We start from the raw sequence: 13,936 nt of genomic DNA, 5'->3' as shown, positions 1-13,936 counted from the left end.
CTTGCCAACTTTTCAGGATATTATTCTGGAAGATTTATTCAGAACCTTCAAACCCTCTTTATTAAAATGTTTAGGTGGACTAATCACCTCAACACTTGATTAATAATAAATAATTCATGGTAATTTCATACTTTGCCATCTCCATCCATTTACCAACTGAGTACTATTTTTATGTTGAATTTCTTATTTTCCAACTTCAAGATTCATGTTATATTGTCCAAGTGTTTGTGTAGATTAATCTCTGCTGTTCAGCATGTTTTTTAATGTTTAAATACTGATTTTGTTGGAGGTACCAACAAATACAGGCTTACTTTTATTGATAATTGAAATTTTTATTTCTGTGAGTGGTTGTGTAGATAGAGCCCCAGCGCAATGCTTTGCCCAGGGGCCTATAATGCTGTTAAGGCTCTAGCTGGAGGCCATATTAAATATCCTGCTGCTAATAGCAGGTATCAACCCTGACTAGCTCAGACCCCTGTCATCCAGAGTACAGGATGTCTAGGCTGAAAGACATGGTGCACAGCCAGTAATAGCATGGGCTGGACAACACCTCCTCCCTGATGGTACAGCTTGCTCACCACTCCCCTTACATTCTGTTTCTCCCATTCCCTCCCCACCTATTCCTCACCTTCCCTCTCCATCTTTATCTCACTCACCCCTCTCCTTACCTTCTGCTACTCTCTCTCTCCCTTCCCCTTGCATGGGCCAGCCCCACCTCCCACCATATTTCAACACAGGTGGGGCTAACACTGACTTCCCATGTGTCCAAAGACTCTGCAGCATCCAAACAGAGCAGAGCCAGATTGAGACCCCATGGGGCCCTAGGCAAGATACTGTGTTTTTGTAACTCATATTCAACACTATATGGACAAAAGTATACAGACGCTTGACCATTACACCTACAGGGACTGTATGATATTGTATTCATATAAATATACTTTAATATGGAGTTGGTCCCCCTTTTGCAGCGATAACAGCTTCCACTCTTCTTGGAAGGCTTTCCACAAAATGTTGGAGTGTTTCTGTGGGAATTTGTGCCCATTCATTCTGTAGAGCATTTATGATGTCAGGCACTGATGTTAGACAAGAAGGCCTGACTCGCAAACTTTGTTCTAATTCATCCCAAAGGATGGAGTTGAGGTGATGGCTCTGTGTGGGCCAGTCAAGTTTTTCTGAACTCATCAGACTATGTCTTTGTAGTCCTTGCTTTGTGCACTGGGGCACAGCTATGTTGGAATAGAAAAGGGCCTTTCCCAAACTGTTGCTACAAAGTTGAAAGCACAGTGGCTCAGTGGTTAGCACTTCTGCCTCACAGCACTGGGGTCATGAGTTCAATTCCCGGCCATGGACTTATCTGTGTGGAGTTTGTATATTCTCCCTGTGTTTGCATGGGTTTCCTCCGGGTGCTCCGGTTTCCTCCCACACTCCAAAAACATACTAGTAGATTAATTGGGTGCTATCAAAATTGACCCTAGTCTGTGTGTCTGTGTGTGTTAGGGAATTTAGACTGTAAGCCCCAATGGGGCCGGGACTGATGTGAATGAGTTCTCTGTACAGCGCTGCGGAATCAGTGATGTTATATAAATAAATGATGATGATGATTGTCCAAAACAGCTTGGTATGCTGAAGAATTAAGATTGCCCTTCACTGAAGACAAGGGGCCTAGCCCAAACCCTGAAAAACAGCCCCATACCATTATCCCTCCTCCACCAAACTTCCCTGTTGGCATAATGCAGTCAGACAGGTAACGTTCTCCCGGCATCTGACACATTCAGACTCGTCCATCTAACTGTCAAACAGAGAAGTGTGATTCGTTACTCCACAGAACACATTTCCATTGCTCCACAGTCCAGTGTTGGTGTGCTTCACACCACTCTATCCCATGCTTGCTATTGGTCTTGGTGATGTGAGTCTTGCATGCAGCTGCCTCGGTCATGGAAACCCATTCCATTAAACTCCCGCAGCACAGTTTTTGTGCTTACATTAATCCCAGTGGCAGTTCAGAACTCTTCAGCTATGTAATCAACAGAGTGTTGGCGACTTTTACGCACCATGCACCTTAGCAGTCGTAGACCCCACTCTGTGATTTTACGCGGTCTTCCACTTCATGGCTGAGTTGCTGTTGTTCCTAAACACTTCCACTTTCTAATAATATCACTTACAATTGACCGTTGAATATCCAGTAGGGATGAAATTTCACAAACTGTTTTATTGCTTTCACAGTGCCACGCTTGAAGTCACTGACCTCTTCAGAATGACCCATTTTGTATCACAAATGTTTGCAAATGGAGACTGCATGAATAGGTGCTTGATTCTATACACCTCTGGCAACGGGTCTGATTGAAACACCTTAATTCAATAATTAACAGGTGTGACCAAATACTTTTGTCCATATAGTGTACCCATATTCATATAGTCCTCCAGACAATTAGCACTGAGCAAGCTTTAACATAGAACTTCATCCCTCACCGCCATCTTCCAATCCATAGACACAGTGGACTTAATATAGGGTTAGCAGGATAGTGAGCTGAAGAGTGCAATATGTTCAAATGACAAGGGAAGAGTAAAATATATATATATATATATATATATATATATATATATATATATATATATATATATATATATATATATAGGCATACATAAAAAGGGGCATAGATGCAAGGGAAGACAGTGTAATTTTGCCACTGTATAAATCATTAGAAAGGGTTCAGAGAAGGGCAACAAAATTGATAACGGTTATGGAGTCATTAAGTTATGAGGAAAGGTTAGCCAGTTTAGGCATGTTTACTTTAGAAAAGAGGCGTCTAAGAGGAGATATGTACAAATATATAAAGGGTCAATACAGAGAACGTTCATGGGAACTTTTTACCCCAAGGACCAAGCACAGGACACGCGGTCACCCCTAAGGTTAGAGGAGAGGAAATTTCACAACCAGCAAAGGAAGGGAAGTCAAGGTATGGAATTCATTGCCAGGAAAGGCGTGATGGCAGACTCAATAGATATGTTTAAGAAAGGGTTAGACAAATTTTTAGCGGAAAAGTGTATCCAGGGATACGACCGTTAATTAAAATGAAGGATAGTAGTCAATATAGGATAAAAATATGACTGCAATATTGGGTCTGAGGGGATTTTCACAATTGAAACAGATTGGCGGTTTTTTACTCTGGATCAATTTCAAATATAAGTGCAGGATCGCAGGGGATCCAAAATAGGTTGAACTTGATGGACTGGTGTCTTCTTTTTTCAACCTCATCAACTATGAAAGATGACTGTGAAAGATATATATATATATATATACATATATATATATATATATATATATATATATATATATATGTATATATATATATATATATAGATATATATATACACACATATTTGACATATGCCCTCCTCACTGTCCCCTTATAGCATATGTTCCCATACCCCATAATTCCATTATCACATATAAGGGGGCCCCAAACACTACTCTTGCACACAGACCTGGAAATGTACCTGTTTTTTAGTATCGATCAAATACATAATACTATTCCTCTTCTTCTGCTTATTGGATGCGATTCTATCTATCTTTATTATCCAGGTTTAAAAAGTTAATGTATATTGCATAGAAGTATTTCAGATGTAAAAAGCACATTACAATCAAACTCAGGATGCTGGACATGATGGAGACCAGAGTGCTGCAGAGTCCACCTAAATAATATTACACATAGTGCGGTTAGAAGATTTCACTGCCAGCTATATAAAAGCATTGCCTCCTGACACTGCAGGACCTTCTAGTAGCAAAGTGGTTAACATGGTATCAAATCAGTAAGTAGGCAGCCTGCAAAACAATGTTCTCACTGCACAACAAAAGCCTTAAACAACAGAATTATATATTATTAACAATAATTGCAGCTGTAAATTAGAAAAAACAGGGTTTTCAAAACTGCCTCCTCTGCACGAAGGGTAACAGCCTTTGAGAGACTATAGTTCACAAATCACTTACATTTGGCAAGCGGTAACAATGGGCTTTGTTTGAGATGTTACAGCTGTTTGATGCATGTCGTTGTCTCAATGCTCTGACATCGTCATTAATTATGCTAACCTTATTCTGCTTACTTCAAGGTAGACTATTACAGCAGAAAGGTCTCTCTCTCTAATTACCTAACCATGTATTCATCTATGTCCTGCCTACTGTGAATGTAGCACAAAGTGAATTATGTGACATGATATGAAAAGACTATGTAATTAAAGAGGTATCTCTTTTTACATTTTTACCTGTTATCGCAATAAACACAGCTCTGATACTACATATACACCTACAGAACTAAATAACTTTGAATCTGAAGAATCTTTGCTATTAGAGATGCTCAGGCTCGGATCCCCGAGAACCAAAAATACCCGAACTTAGCAGAACCAAGTGCTTTCGCGCTTTTTCGGAATTGAAAACGAGGCATAACGTCATCGTTACATCGTCGGATCTCGGGAGTTTTGGATTCTATAAGTACCGCCCTCCACAGCGATCCAGCGCCATTTCACAGAGGGACACAGAAGGGGTAGCACAGTCTGTAGAGTAGTTGGGCAACAACATAGGTAGAATACAAAGATGAGGGGGTAGCAGTGTTCTTCAAAGTCTACAGTGACTTTCAGGAGAGCTCCATTGCTCCATTGCTAGTTGTCATTGCTGAAATAGAATTAATAGAGCAGGCTTGGTCTTCTAAATCTGCAGTCCCATAATGTACAGTGTTATATAGGTAACACACAAAGAGGAGAGCTCCATTGCTCTATTGCTAATTGTCATTGTTGAAATACAAATACTAGGGCTGGCAGGCTTTTCTTCTGCCTTTGCAGTCAAATTGTACGGTAATATATAGGTAACACACAAAGAGGAGAGCTCTATTGCTCTATTGCTAATTGTCAAAGCTGAAATACAAATACTAGGGCTGCCAGGCTTCTCTTCTGACTTTGCAGTCAAATTGTACGGTGTTATAGAGGTAACACACAAAGAGGAGAGCTCCATTGCTCTATTGCTAATTGTCATTGCTGAAATACAAATACTAGGGCTGGCAGGCTTTTCTTCTGCCTTTGCAGTCAGATTGTACGGTGTTATATAGGTTACACACAAAGAGGAGAGCTCCATTGCTCCATTGCTAATTGCTATTGCTGAAATACAAATAGTAAGGCTGGCAGGCTTTTCTTCTTACTTTGCAGTCAAATTGTACGGTAATATATAGGTAACACACAAAGAGGAGAGCTCCATTGCTCTATTGCTAATTGTCAAAGCTGAAATACAAATACTAGGGCTGCCAGGCTTCTCTTCTGACTTTGCAGTTAAATTGTACGGTGTTATATAGGTTACACACAAAGAGGAGAGCTCCATTGCTCCAATGCTAATTGTCATTGCTGAAATACAAATACTAGGGCTGTCAGGCTTTTCTTCTGACTTTGCAGTCAAATAGTACAGTGTTATATAGGTTACACACAAAGAGGAGAGCTCCATTGCTCAATTGTCATTGCTGAAATACAAATACTAGGGCTGTCAGGCTTTTCTTCTGACTTTGCAGTCAAATAGTACAGTGTTATATAGGTTACACACAAAGAGGAGAGCTCCATTGCTCAATTGCTAATTGTCACTGCTGAAATACAAATACTAGGGTTGGCAGTCTTTTCCTCTGACTTTGCAGTCAAATTGTACGGTGTTATATAGGTTACACACAAAGAGGAGAGCTCAATTGCTAATTGTCATTGCTGAAATACAAATACTAGGGCTGTCAGGCTTTTCTTCTGAATTTGCAGTCAAAGTATACAGTGTTATCAAAATTGATTCACAGCAGTACACAGTAGAGCAGGAGCACCAAGCAGCTGCTGCCACCAGTCATGCGTTTAGTAATCCCTCTACGTCATCTGGTAAAGCCTATGTAAAAGTGCATTGTGTTTTTAATCAGGGAAAAAAAAAAATGGAAAAAAACACCTTTTACCTTGGTCAAGAAAAAAAGACCTGTAATCCAGGCAAAGTTATCTGAAGAAAAAAATAAAATTGCCAACATGCCATTTTACACACGCAGTGGCATATAAAGAATAAGGCCTTCGCCTTTCTCTATGAGTGTGAGTTCTGCAACTGTCACAGAGGCATCTTCTTGTAAGGTCAGTCGCGACAAAGCAAGACCTTGTCATTCGGACTCCAAAAGTGGTGTCTAAATAGTTTTACGTGTAAAAGCCGAGCTGGAAGAAAACAGTAAGGCATTTGAGGAAAATGTATGTTCAGATTCAGAATTGACACAAGTCCCTGAGGAGACTCTATCCACGAGTGCTATGTGTAATCCTGACCATTCTAATAGTGTACCCATAAAGAAGGCACCTTTCAGCATTTCTGCAGATGTGTGCCTGAACAGCCCAAGTGTAGCCGGTGATACACCAATTGGGGATGCCACTTTGGAGTTGCAACAGGATGAGGGGGACATTAGTGTAGCCGACGAGGGCGCTAATGAGGATGTTGATGTGGATGATGTTGTTTTTTTAAGTCCTGCATCGATGGAAGCAGTTCTGGCACGTGATAAGAAGAAGGCCATTGCCATACCTGGACATAAGACCAAACAATCCACTTCTTATGTGTGGAATTATTTTTACCCAAATCAGTTGTCTAGCCATTTGTAGCGTATGCAAAGCCACAGTCAGTCGAGGTAGGGACCTTAACCATCTCGGAACCTCATCCATGTTACGCCATTTGAAGCGTTAGTCCTGCATCCAAGTTGCTAAGGCTATATGACTCCTCCACTATCATCATCATCATCATCACCATTTATTTATATAGTGCCACTGATTCCCCAGTGCTGTACAGAGAACTCATTCACATCAGTCCCTGCCCCATTGGAGCTTACAGTCTAAATTCTCTACAGCACACACAGACTAGGGTCAATTTGTTAGCAGCCAATTAACCTACTAGTAGGTTTTTGGAGTGTAGGAGGAAACCGGAGCGCCCGTAGAAAACCCACACAAACACGGGGAGAACATACAAACTCCACACAGATAAGGCCATGGTCGGTAATTGAGGCAGAAGTGCTAACCACTAAGCCACTGTGGATTCCTCAGAAGAATTCTTGAGCAATAGTCCCACTGCTGCTGCTGTTGGGAGTGAATCTTCATCCCAGAAGCAGACCAAGAAGAAGACTACTAGTAGTTTACAACAATTGACTTTTAAACAATCCTTTGCAAGAGGAAGTATGAAAGCTGTCGCCCAGTCGCAAAGCGGATCACAGACGCCATGGCGACTATGCTAGTATTAGATCTGAGTCCAATATCCACTATTAATGCAACTGGTTTTAGACCGTTACTTGAGGTCTTGTGTCCCCGTTACCAAATTCCCTCATGACACCATTTCAGTAAAAAAGCTTTTCCTCACCTCTACCAGAAAGTTCGTAAAAATTTAATTATTGGATTACAAAATGCCATTCTACCCACTGTACACTTAACCACAGATAGCGAAACTGAAGGAGGAGATTAAACAAATCAATTATGCTAAGTATGTCGGACTTGTAGATCAAGTACTTTATTTGCTTCGCCAGGATACAAAAGTTATCAAAATTTTGAAATAGGATCACTACATTTTGGCGACTGTGCTTGATCCTCGATTTAAGAGCTATGTCTTCTCTTTGTTTCCAACTGACCCAGATCTGAAGAGATGCAAGGAGCTCCTGGTGAGCAAGATGACAGCTCAAGTGTTACGTGACAGGACAGTGTCTTCAGTTTCTCACTCAACTGCTGCTAGGAAAAAAATTAGCTTTCCCAAGAGACCCAGGGATGATGCAGATGAGTCAACACAACATTTTGACATCTGGTCTTTTCTAAAAGAATTGACCAAAAACGTGACACCTCTGCCGTAACTCCACCTGATCCTACTTTCAACATCCAAAAGATGGTGGAGGATTATTTTCATGACAGCATAGAAATAGATACATCTGACAGTCCCTTTATATACTGGGAGGAAAGAAAGGGAATTTGAAGACCCATGTACCAACTCGCTTTGCACTGCCTAAGCTGCCCACCCTCCAGTGTGTACTCGGAAAGAGTTTTCAGCACAGCCAGGAACCTTATCAGCGATCAACGTAGGAGGCTACTTCCTCAAAATGTGGAAAAAATTATGTTCATAAAAAGGAACTTCAAGTTCCACGAGGAAGGCCTTTCCCGCCAATTACATCAAAATAGAGACTTCTGTAATGGTGGATTCCAGCGGTGATTAATTAATAATGTGTGAGGATGATGTGCACACTGATGAGGGTGAAGGTGAGGCTGAGGATGATGACAACAACATCTTGCCACAGTAGAGTTCATTAACAGCACTGTTACATTAGGTGCCTTAATCCCATTGTTAGCTTGTTTTGTGGGGGCCCAAACAAACCAAGCACTTCAGCTACAAGGCGTGGCACTTTTGTGGCTGAGTGAGTGGACAATTCTATTTTGCACCATTTTTCCTTTCAGCTACTGCTGTCTGCCAATGTCACCTACATGTGCTATATACTGTTGTGTGCTTAGTAAAAATCTTAGACACCCATTAATGATGCAGATGATGCAGCACAACATTTTGACATCTGGTCTTGTCTACTGTAAAAGAATTGACCAGAATTAGTGACACCTCTGCTGTAACTCCACCTATTATCAACTATCAACATCCAAAGAATGGTGGAGGATTATTTTTATTTTTTTTGAACCGTATAAAGACAAAAGTTTTATTAACAAAAAACAACGTTGCTTGCAGAAGTAATGTAAGCATGGATGTCTAAATAGACGTGTATATGAATTACCTTCCACTTTGCTGCTGTTTCATCAAGTGTTTGTAATCTGCACTTTACATGAAAGGTACCTAACTAGATTATAATTTTGTGGGAATTGGGGTTGATTCGAAGCTCACTGATGAACTCGCTTTTTGCTGGGAATTGCAATGGCTCTTTTTAGTGCATTTTCTGGCACCCTGGATTGATGTGGGTCTGTTAAAAGCATGCATCCCGAGGGAGGGGGGGGGGGTCAGCGCTCATTGGCATGTATTAGCTGTAGAATTACCTCAGTTATCCAAGAAACAGGTGGCGTGATCAAATGAATCATAACTGGTTTCATGATCCAAGGACAATCTTGCACCACTTTTCTTTTCTGCCACTGCTGTGTTCCAATGTGTCCTAGATGTGCTAGGAACTGCCGTGTGTTTGAGTCATTGCTCTGTCGCTTACCAGCCAGCCAGGTCGCAGCAGTATTTGTTCGAAAGTGTATGAAAATAATATTGTCACCTGTGAGGTGGTCAAAATTGACTGCAAACGACTTGAAATTAGTGTTATTGAGGTTAATAATAATGTAGGAACAAAAAAAGAGCAAAATTCTGTGATTTTAGGATATTTTAGGATTTTTTCTTTAAAATACAGATCCAAAACCAAAACCAAAACACAAAGCTAATCCAGATCCAAAACCAAAACCAGTTCACAGCGGTCAGTGAGCATCTCTTCTACAGACATGTTAATAGATGCACATGTAATTATACTGTAGTGAGCAGGTATGGGTTGAGTTAAAGGGCCAAGCAGAAAGGAAGGCATCTCTGGTATGATACAATTTTAGGCAATCCTACAAGCGGGCGCACAGTTCATAGCCATGACTGATGGCTGTGATAATAAAACACAATCAGAGCGGATGGGGATTATCCTCTGCCTGTCTCTGCTGGCAGAACTGTTACCATGTATGCTGTCATACCTTGTACTTAGCACACTGATTGGTGGATGGTGCAGACCATTCACCAATCAGAGTGTCAAGAGGTTTCCACACACTGATTGGTGGATGGAGTGAACTATCCACTAATCAGAATGTTTGAAGCTGTTTACTGGTTATTAAGGAGTCACAGAACAGCCAAACCTGTTGTCCTGTGTGCCCGGAGACAGCATGGTACCACAGAAGGGGTAATTAATTACTATGTGTCCACCAGAGTCTGATTTTATCCCCATATGAGATTTATGTTATAAAGCCAACATAGGTCTGGAGTCTGCATAGTAAAGCCACCGGAGACTTGCAATTATCTGCATTGTAAGCAACCAGAGATTTGGGAATCTGCATTTTATCGTAGAACAGAACAGATTTGGAAATGAATAGCCGTCACTAGCCTGCATTGTGTTTTGACTAGTGGTCACTAGAATGTGTTCTATATTGTTTAGAAAGATGCTCCTTTATTGTATTATCAGTCATTAAGAAGCTCTCTGTATTACATATCCGTTATTATGATGGTTTCTGTATTTTATAGCGGTCACTAGACTGTTCTCTATATTGTATTTTGTTTATTAAGAGTTTCACTCTGTTGCATATTTATCCTTAAGGCACTCTCTATAATGTACTGAGAATGCTCTAGAATGCTCTCTGTTTTGTATAGAGGTCACTATACTGTTTTCTCTATTGTATATTGTTTAGTAAGATTAACTCTGTTTTGTATAGATGTCCCTTGAATGCTCTCTGTATTTTCTATAAGTCACTAAGATGCTCTCTGTGTTGTATATAGTTGCTAGGATTCACTCTTTACTGTATATCCATCATTAGAATGCTCTCTGTGTTGTATAGATGTCACTAGGATGCTCTCTGTATTATATTGTGGTCATGAAAACATTCTCTGTATTATATAGAAGTGTCAGCACTTGTAAAAGATATAGGATCAGATCCCAATTGCTGGTACCCTCTAAACATCACTAACCAGACCCTCAACTGCAGTAATACACATAATAATACTTTTGATATAATATATATATATATATATATATATATATATATATATATATTTTTATATATATAATATAAATAGCTGGATCACACAGATGCAGCCTATTTTATTCCGTTTTTGTATTGGAATATCGGAGCTTTGGGATGTATGTTCTCAGGATGATAATAAAAAAGAAAATGTACAATCTTGTGCCTGTGTTCTGATAGTAATATGTGATGGCAGCTTGGAACTTTAGTGGCTTGGAACAAAAATATTGCAAAAAGAATTAAGATCCGTCCAGCACATGAAACCAAATGTCAATGTGTACTCACAGCCTGGTTTTCATAGAGATCAATGATCTCTATAATGAGATCTGTTCAAGCTGCAGTCACAGTGCAGTGAATACAGCTAAATGCCAATGCTTGGGACTGGATGGGAGGCGCAATCAGTTAGAGTCTAATGTGTAAAAACCCTTAATCAGCAAAACTATACTCCAATAACAGGTTTTGTAATTACATAAAAAAGTTCCTCGTCATGACCAGTGTTTGTGTCGCTGGGAATAACTATTTTATTTTTACGTCTACCAATGCAAATTGTATTTATTTGTTTATTTAGCAGAGATGGCACAATTGTTTGTTGGATTTGGGATTAAATAGATTTTTATTCTATGGGAATTAGGGGAAAACTGCCAAATCACAAAAATCAGTTAATAATAACACTTTTATGCCATTTGATGTGCCTCTTTTGGTGCTAATATTGCACTAGGGAATAAGGTGTGAATACACTGGGATATTAATTATGCGCTTGAACAATTTTTTTTGCTTTACTTTTTAATAGATTCTAGACACAGGTCACACTCACTTACTTTCAAGAAAAGTTGGTGAAAATAATGCAGTTGTCTCACAACAGCTAATTGTGAAGACATAATATTACACACAAAGTAAAAGAAAAATAATAATATTGATGAAAACCTTAAAATGGCAAATATTAAAGTTTGAACGCAGACAGTACAGAGACGTTAAAGAAATAAATTCTTATACCTGCATTTATGGCATGTGGGTCACTGACTTACCTCACTGACCTTGTTTGTAGCTAAACTAGATTTCCCTTATCCTCTTTTAAATTACTGTAGCAAGACTGTGTACAGAGAAGATTTGGGAAAAGATTTAACAGAACAAAACAAATGAGCTTCCCGCAGCTAAATATTTTCTAATCTAATATCCCACATCCAAAGGTTCTCAACCTGCTGCTGTGGTACTACAAATCCCAGCATAGGGCCAGGCATGTTGAACCCTGTAGATCCATAACATCTGGAGAAACATATAGGAACGTGTTACAGCTATAGAACCATGTAATGACAATTGTAGGTCATGCTGGCCTGTGTAGTCTGCAATCTGCTGAAGTCCAGGGATTGGCTACCTTTGAAAAGACAATGCACATGTTGGGAAATCCTATAAGACCAAACAAACATGTGAGCAGTAAATTAATAATGTCCTCAGGTGCCCCACAGCCCTCAGACTGACTCATATTTAGTCTACATGCACCTGACGGGAAGATGCATAAAATCCCACCCATTTTGTTCTCCACTCAGGTTGATAAAGCTAATTGAGAAAAAAATAAAACAAACAAAAGCAGTTCCTTCCCTATGTTTTGAGAGAGTTGTGTGGGCAATGCTTCAGGTGAAAGTCTGGAGGACAATGGGCCCCAGTACAAAATCTTTTGCAGAGCCCATACCTATATAAAGCAAAAGTAGAGAGTGGAGACTTTTAATTCCCTAATTCTTCTAGGAATGCTTTATAGGGATGTCAATGTATGGTGCTCCTGATTTATAAAGTCGTCTATGTCTTCTACAAACTGGCGCTTTTGGAGACTCCAATACAGGGAAAGAACCAAGCAAACCTGAGCTAATGTAAAATGTAAGGGTTTTAGTAGACCCAACAAAGTCATTGGGCCCCAAAAAGAATACTGCAACCGCAACCCCTATTGCTGTGCCACTGGGTCTATGGCAACTTGTTATGACAAGCCTATTTGGATAGAAAAGTACATAGAAATAGACAATGCTGGTAACTATAAAAATGAAATGCAATTTGCAAATGTAATGACATAATAAGTTACAGAGGTGCAGAAAGACCAGTAGCAAGCACAGCATAAACACTTGCAGCAAAATATGAGAAGGCCGTATCAGATCAGTAGTAATGAAGCAGTGCTTGCCAAAGTAGGTGTGAAAATAGAATATAGCAAATGTGTGACATGCATTTCATGGTTTCCAATGGTCTCTTATTTCCAGGGGCAGTTCTAGTTTTTGAGACTTTGTAGCTTTGTATTTTTTGTCCGCTGACAATATCTTTGTTATAACACAAACCACAAATAATCCACCTTACCCTGCTCCCCCCTTTGTACAGCACTTCCATGCTGAGGAAACTCCGTTTCCCAATGGTAAAAGCTTATAGATATACACACAAGGTAAAACGATTACGCTTTAATGAGGTGTGCATACCTGTTTTAACTGTGTGATGCAGTTAGCATAAGTGCTATTAGAGATTGATCTCTATGGAAAGCTCACCTTCTCTAATTATTCCCCCACACTGGCTGGCTGTGTTCCAGCAGTTGTTGGGGTTGAAGGTGGGGTCGGTTATAAGTGCAGGATAGCATTACTGAAATGCTCTTGTGATTCCTGCAGCATTATAATAAGTGAACATTCTTGTGACATTGAAAGCCATGAAGCCGCTATTATACTGCTAAGTACTCCATGAGAAGAGTCCAGTCGAGCTGAGCATGGGTCTCCAGATCTGGTGGACAGCATTGCCAAGCGGGTGACATGATCATGATGTAAAGGGTCTAGGGGGTGTGCTTTTGGTATTTTGGGGTGTATCCAGGGGCGGATTGGGAACTTAAAGTGGCCCTGGAAAAAATTATTGAAGTGGCCTCATGTCGGCGGGACCAAAATAACTGTAGGTGGGACCAACACAAAAGTAGGCGGGATTTAGAACTACAGGAATTTGGTTGTAGTAACATTTAGGAAAACCTAGATGTGATGACTTTACACACAGCGAGTCATCTCTAAAGCCACTATAGGCAGCCCCCTCTTAGTATAGTATAATATAGTATAGGTAACCCCCCAATAGTATAGTATAGGTAGCCCCCCTTAGTATAGTATAGTATAGGTAGCCCCCCTTAGTATAGTATAGTATAGGTAGCCCCCCTTAGTATAGTATAGTATAGGTAACCCACCTTAGT

This window comes from Mixophyes fleayi, chromosome 6 (genome assembly GCF_038048845.1).
Source record: "Mixophyes fleayi isolate aMixFle1 chromosome 6, aMixFle1.hap1, whole genome shotgun sequence".
Lineage (NCBI taxonomy): Eukaryota > Metazoa > Chordata > Amphibia > Anura > Limnodynastidae > Mixophyes > Mixophyes fleayi.
Note: the sequence above shows the minus strand (reverse complement) of the source record.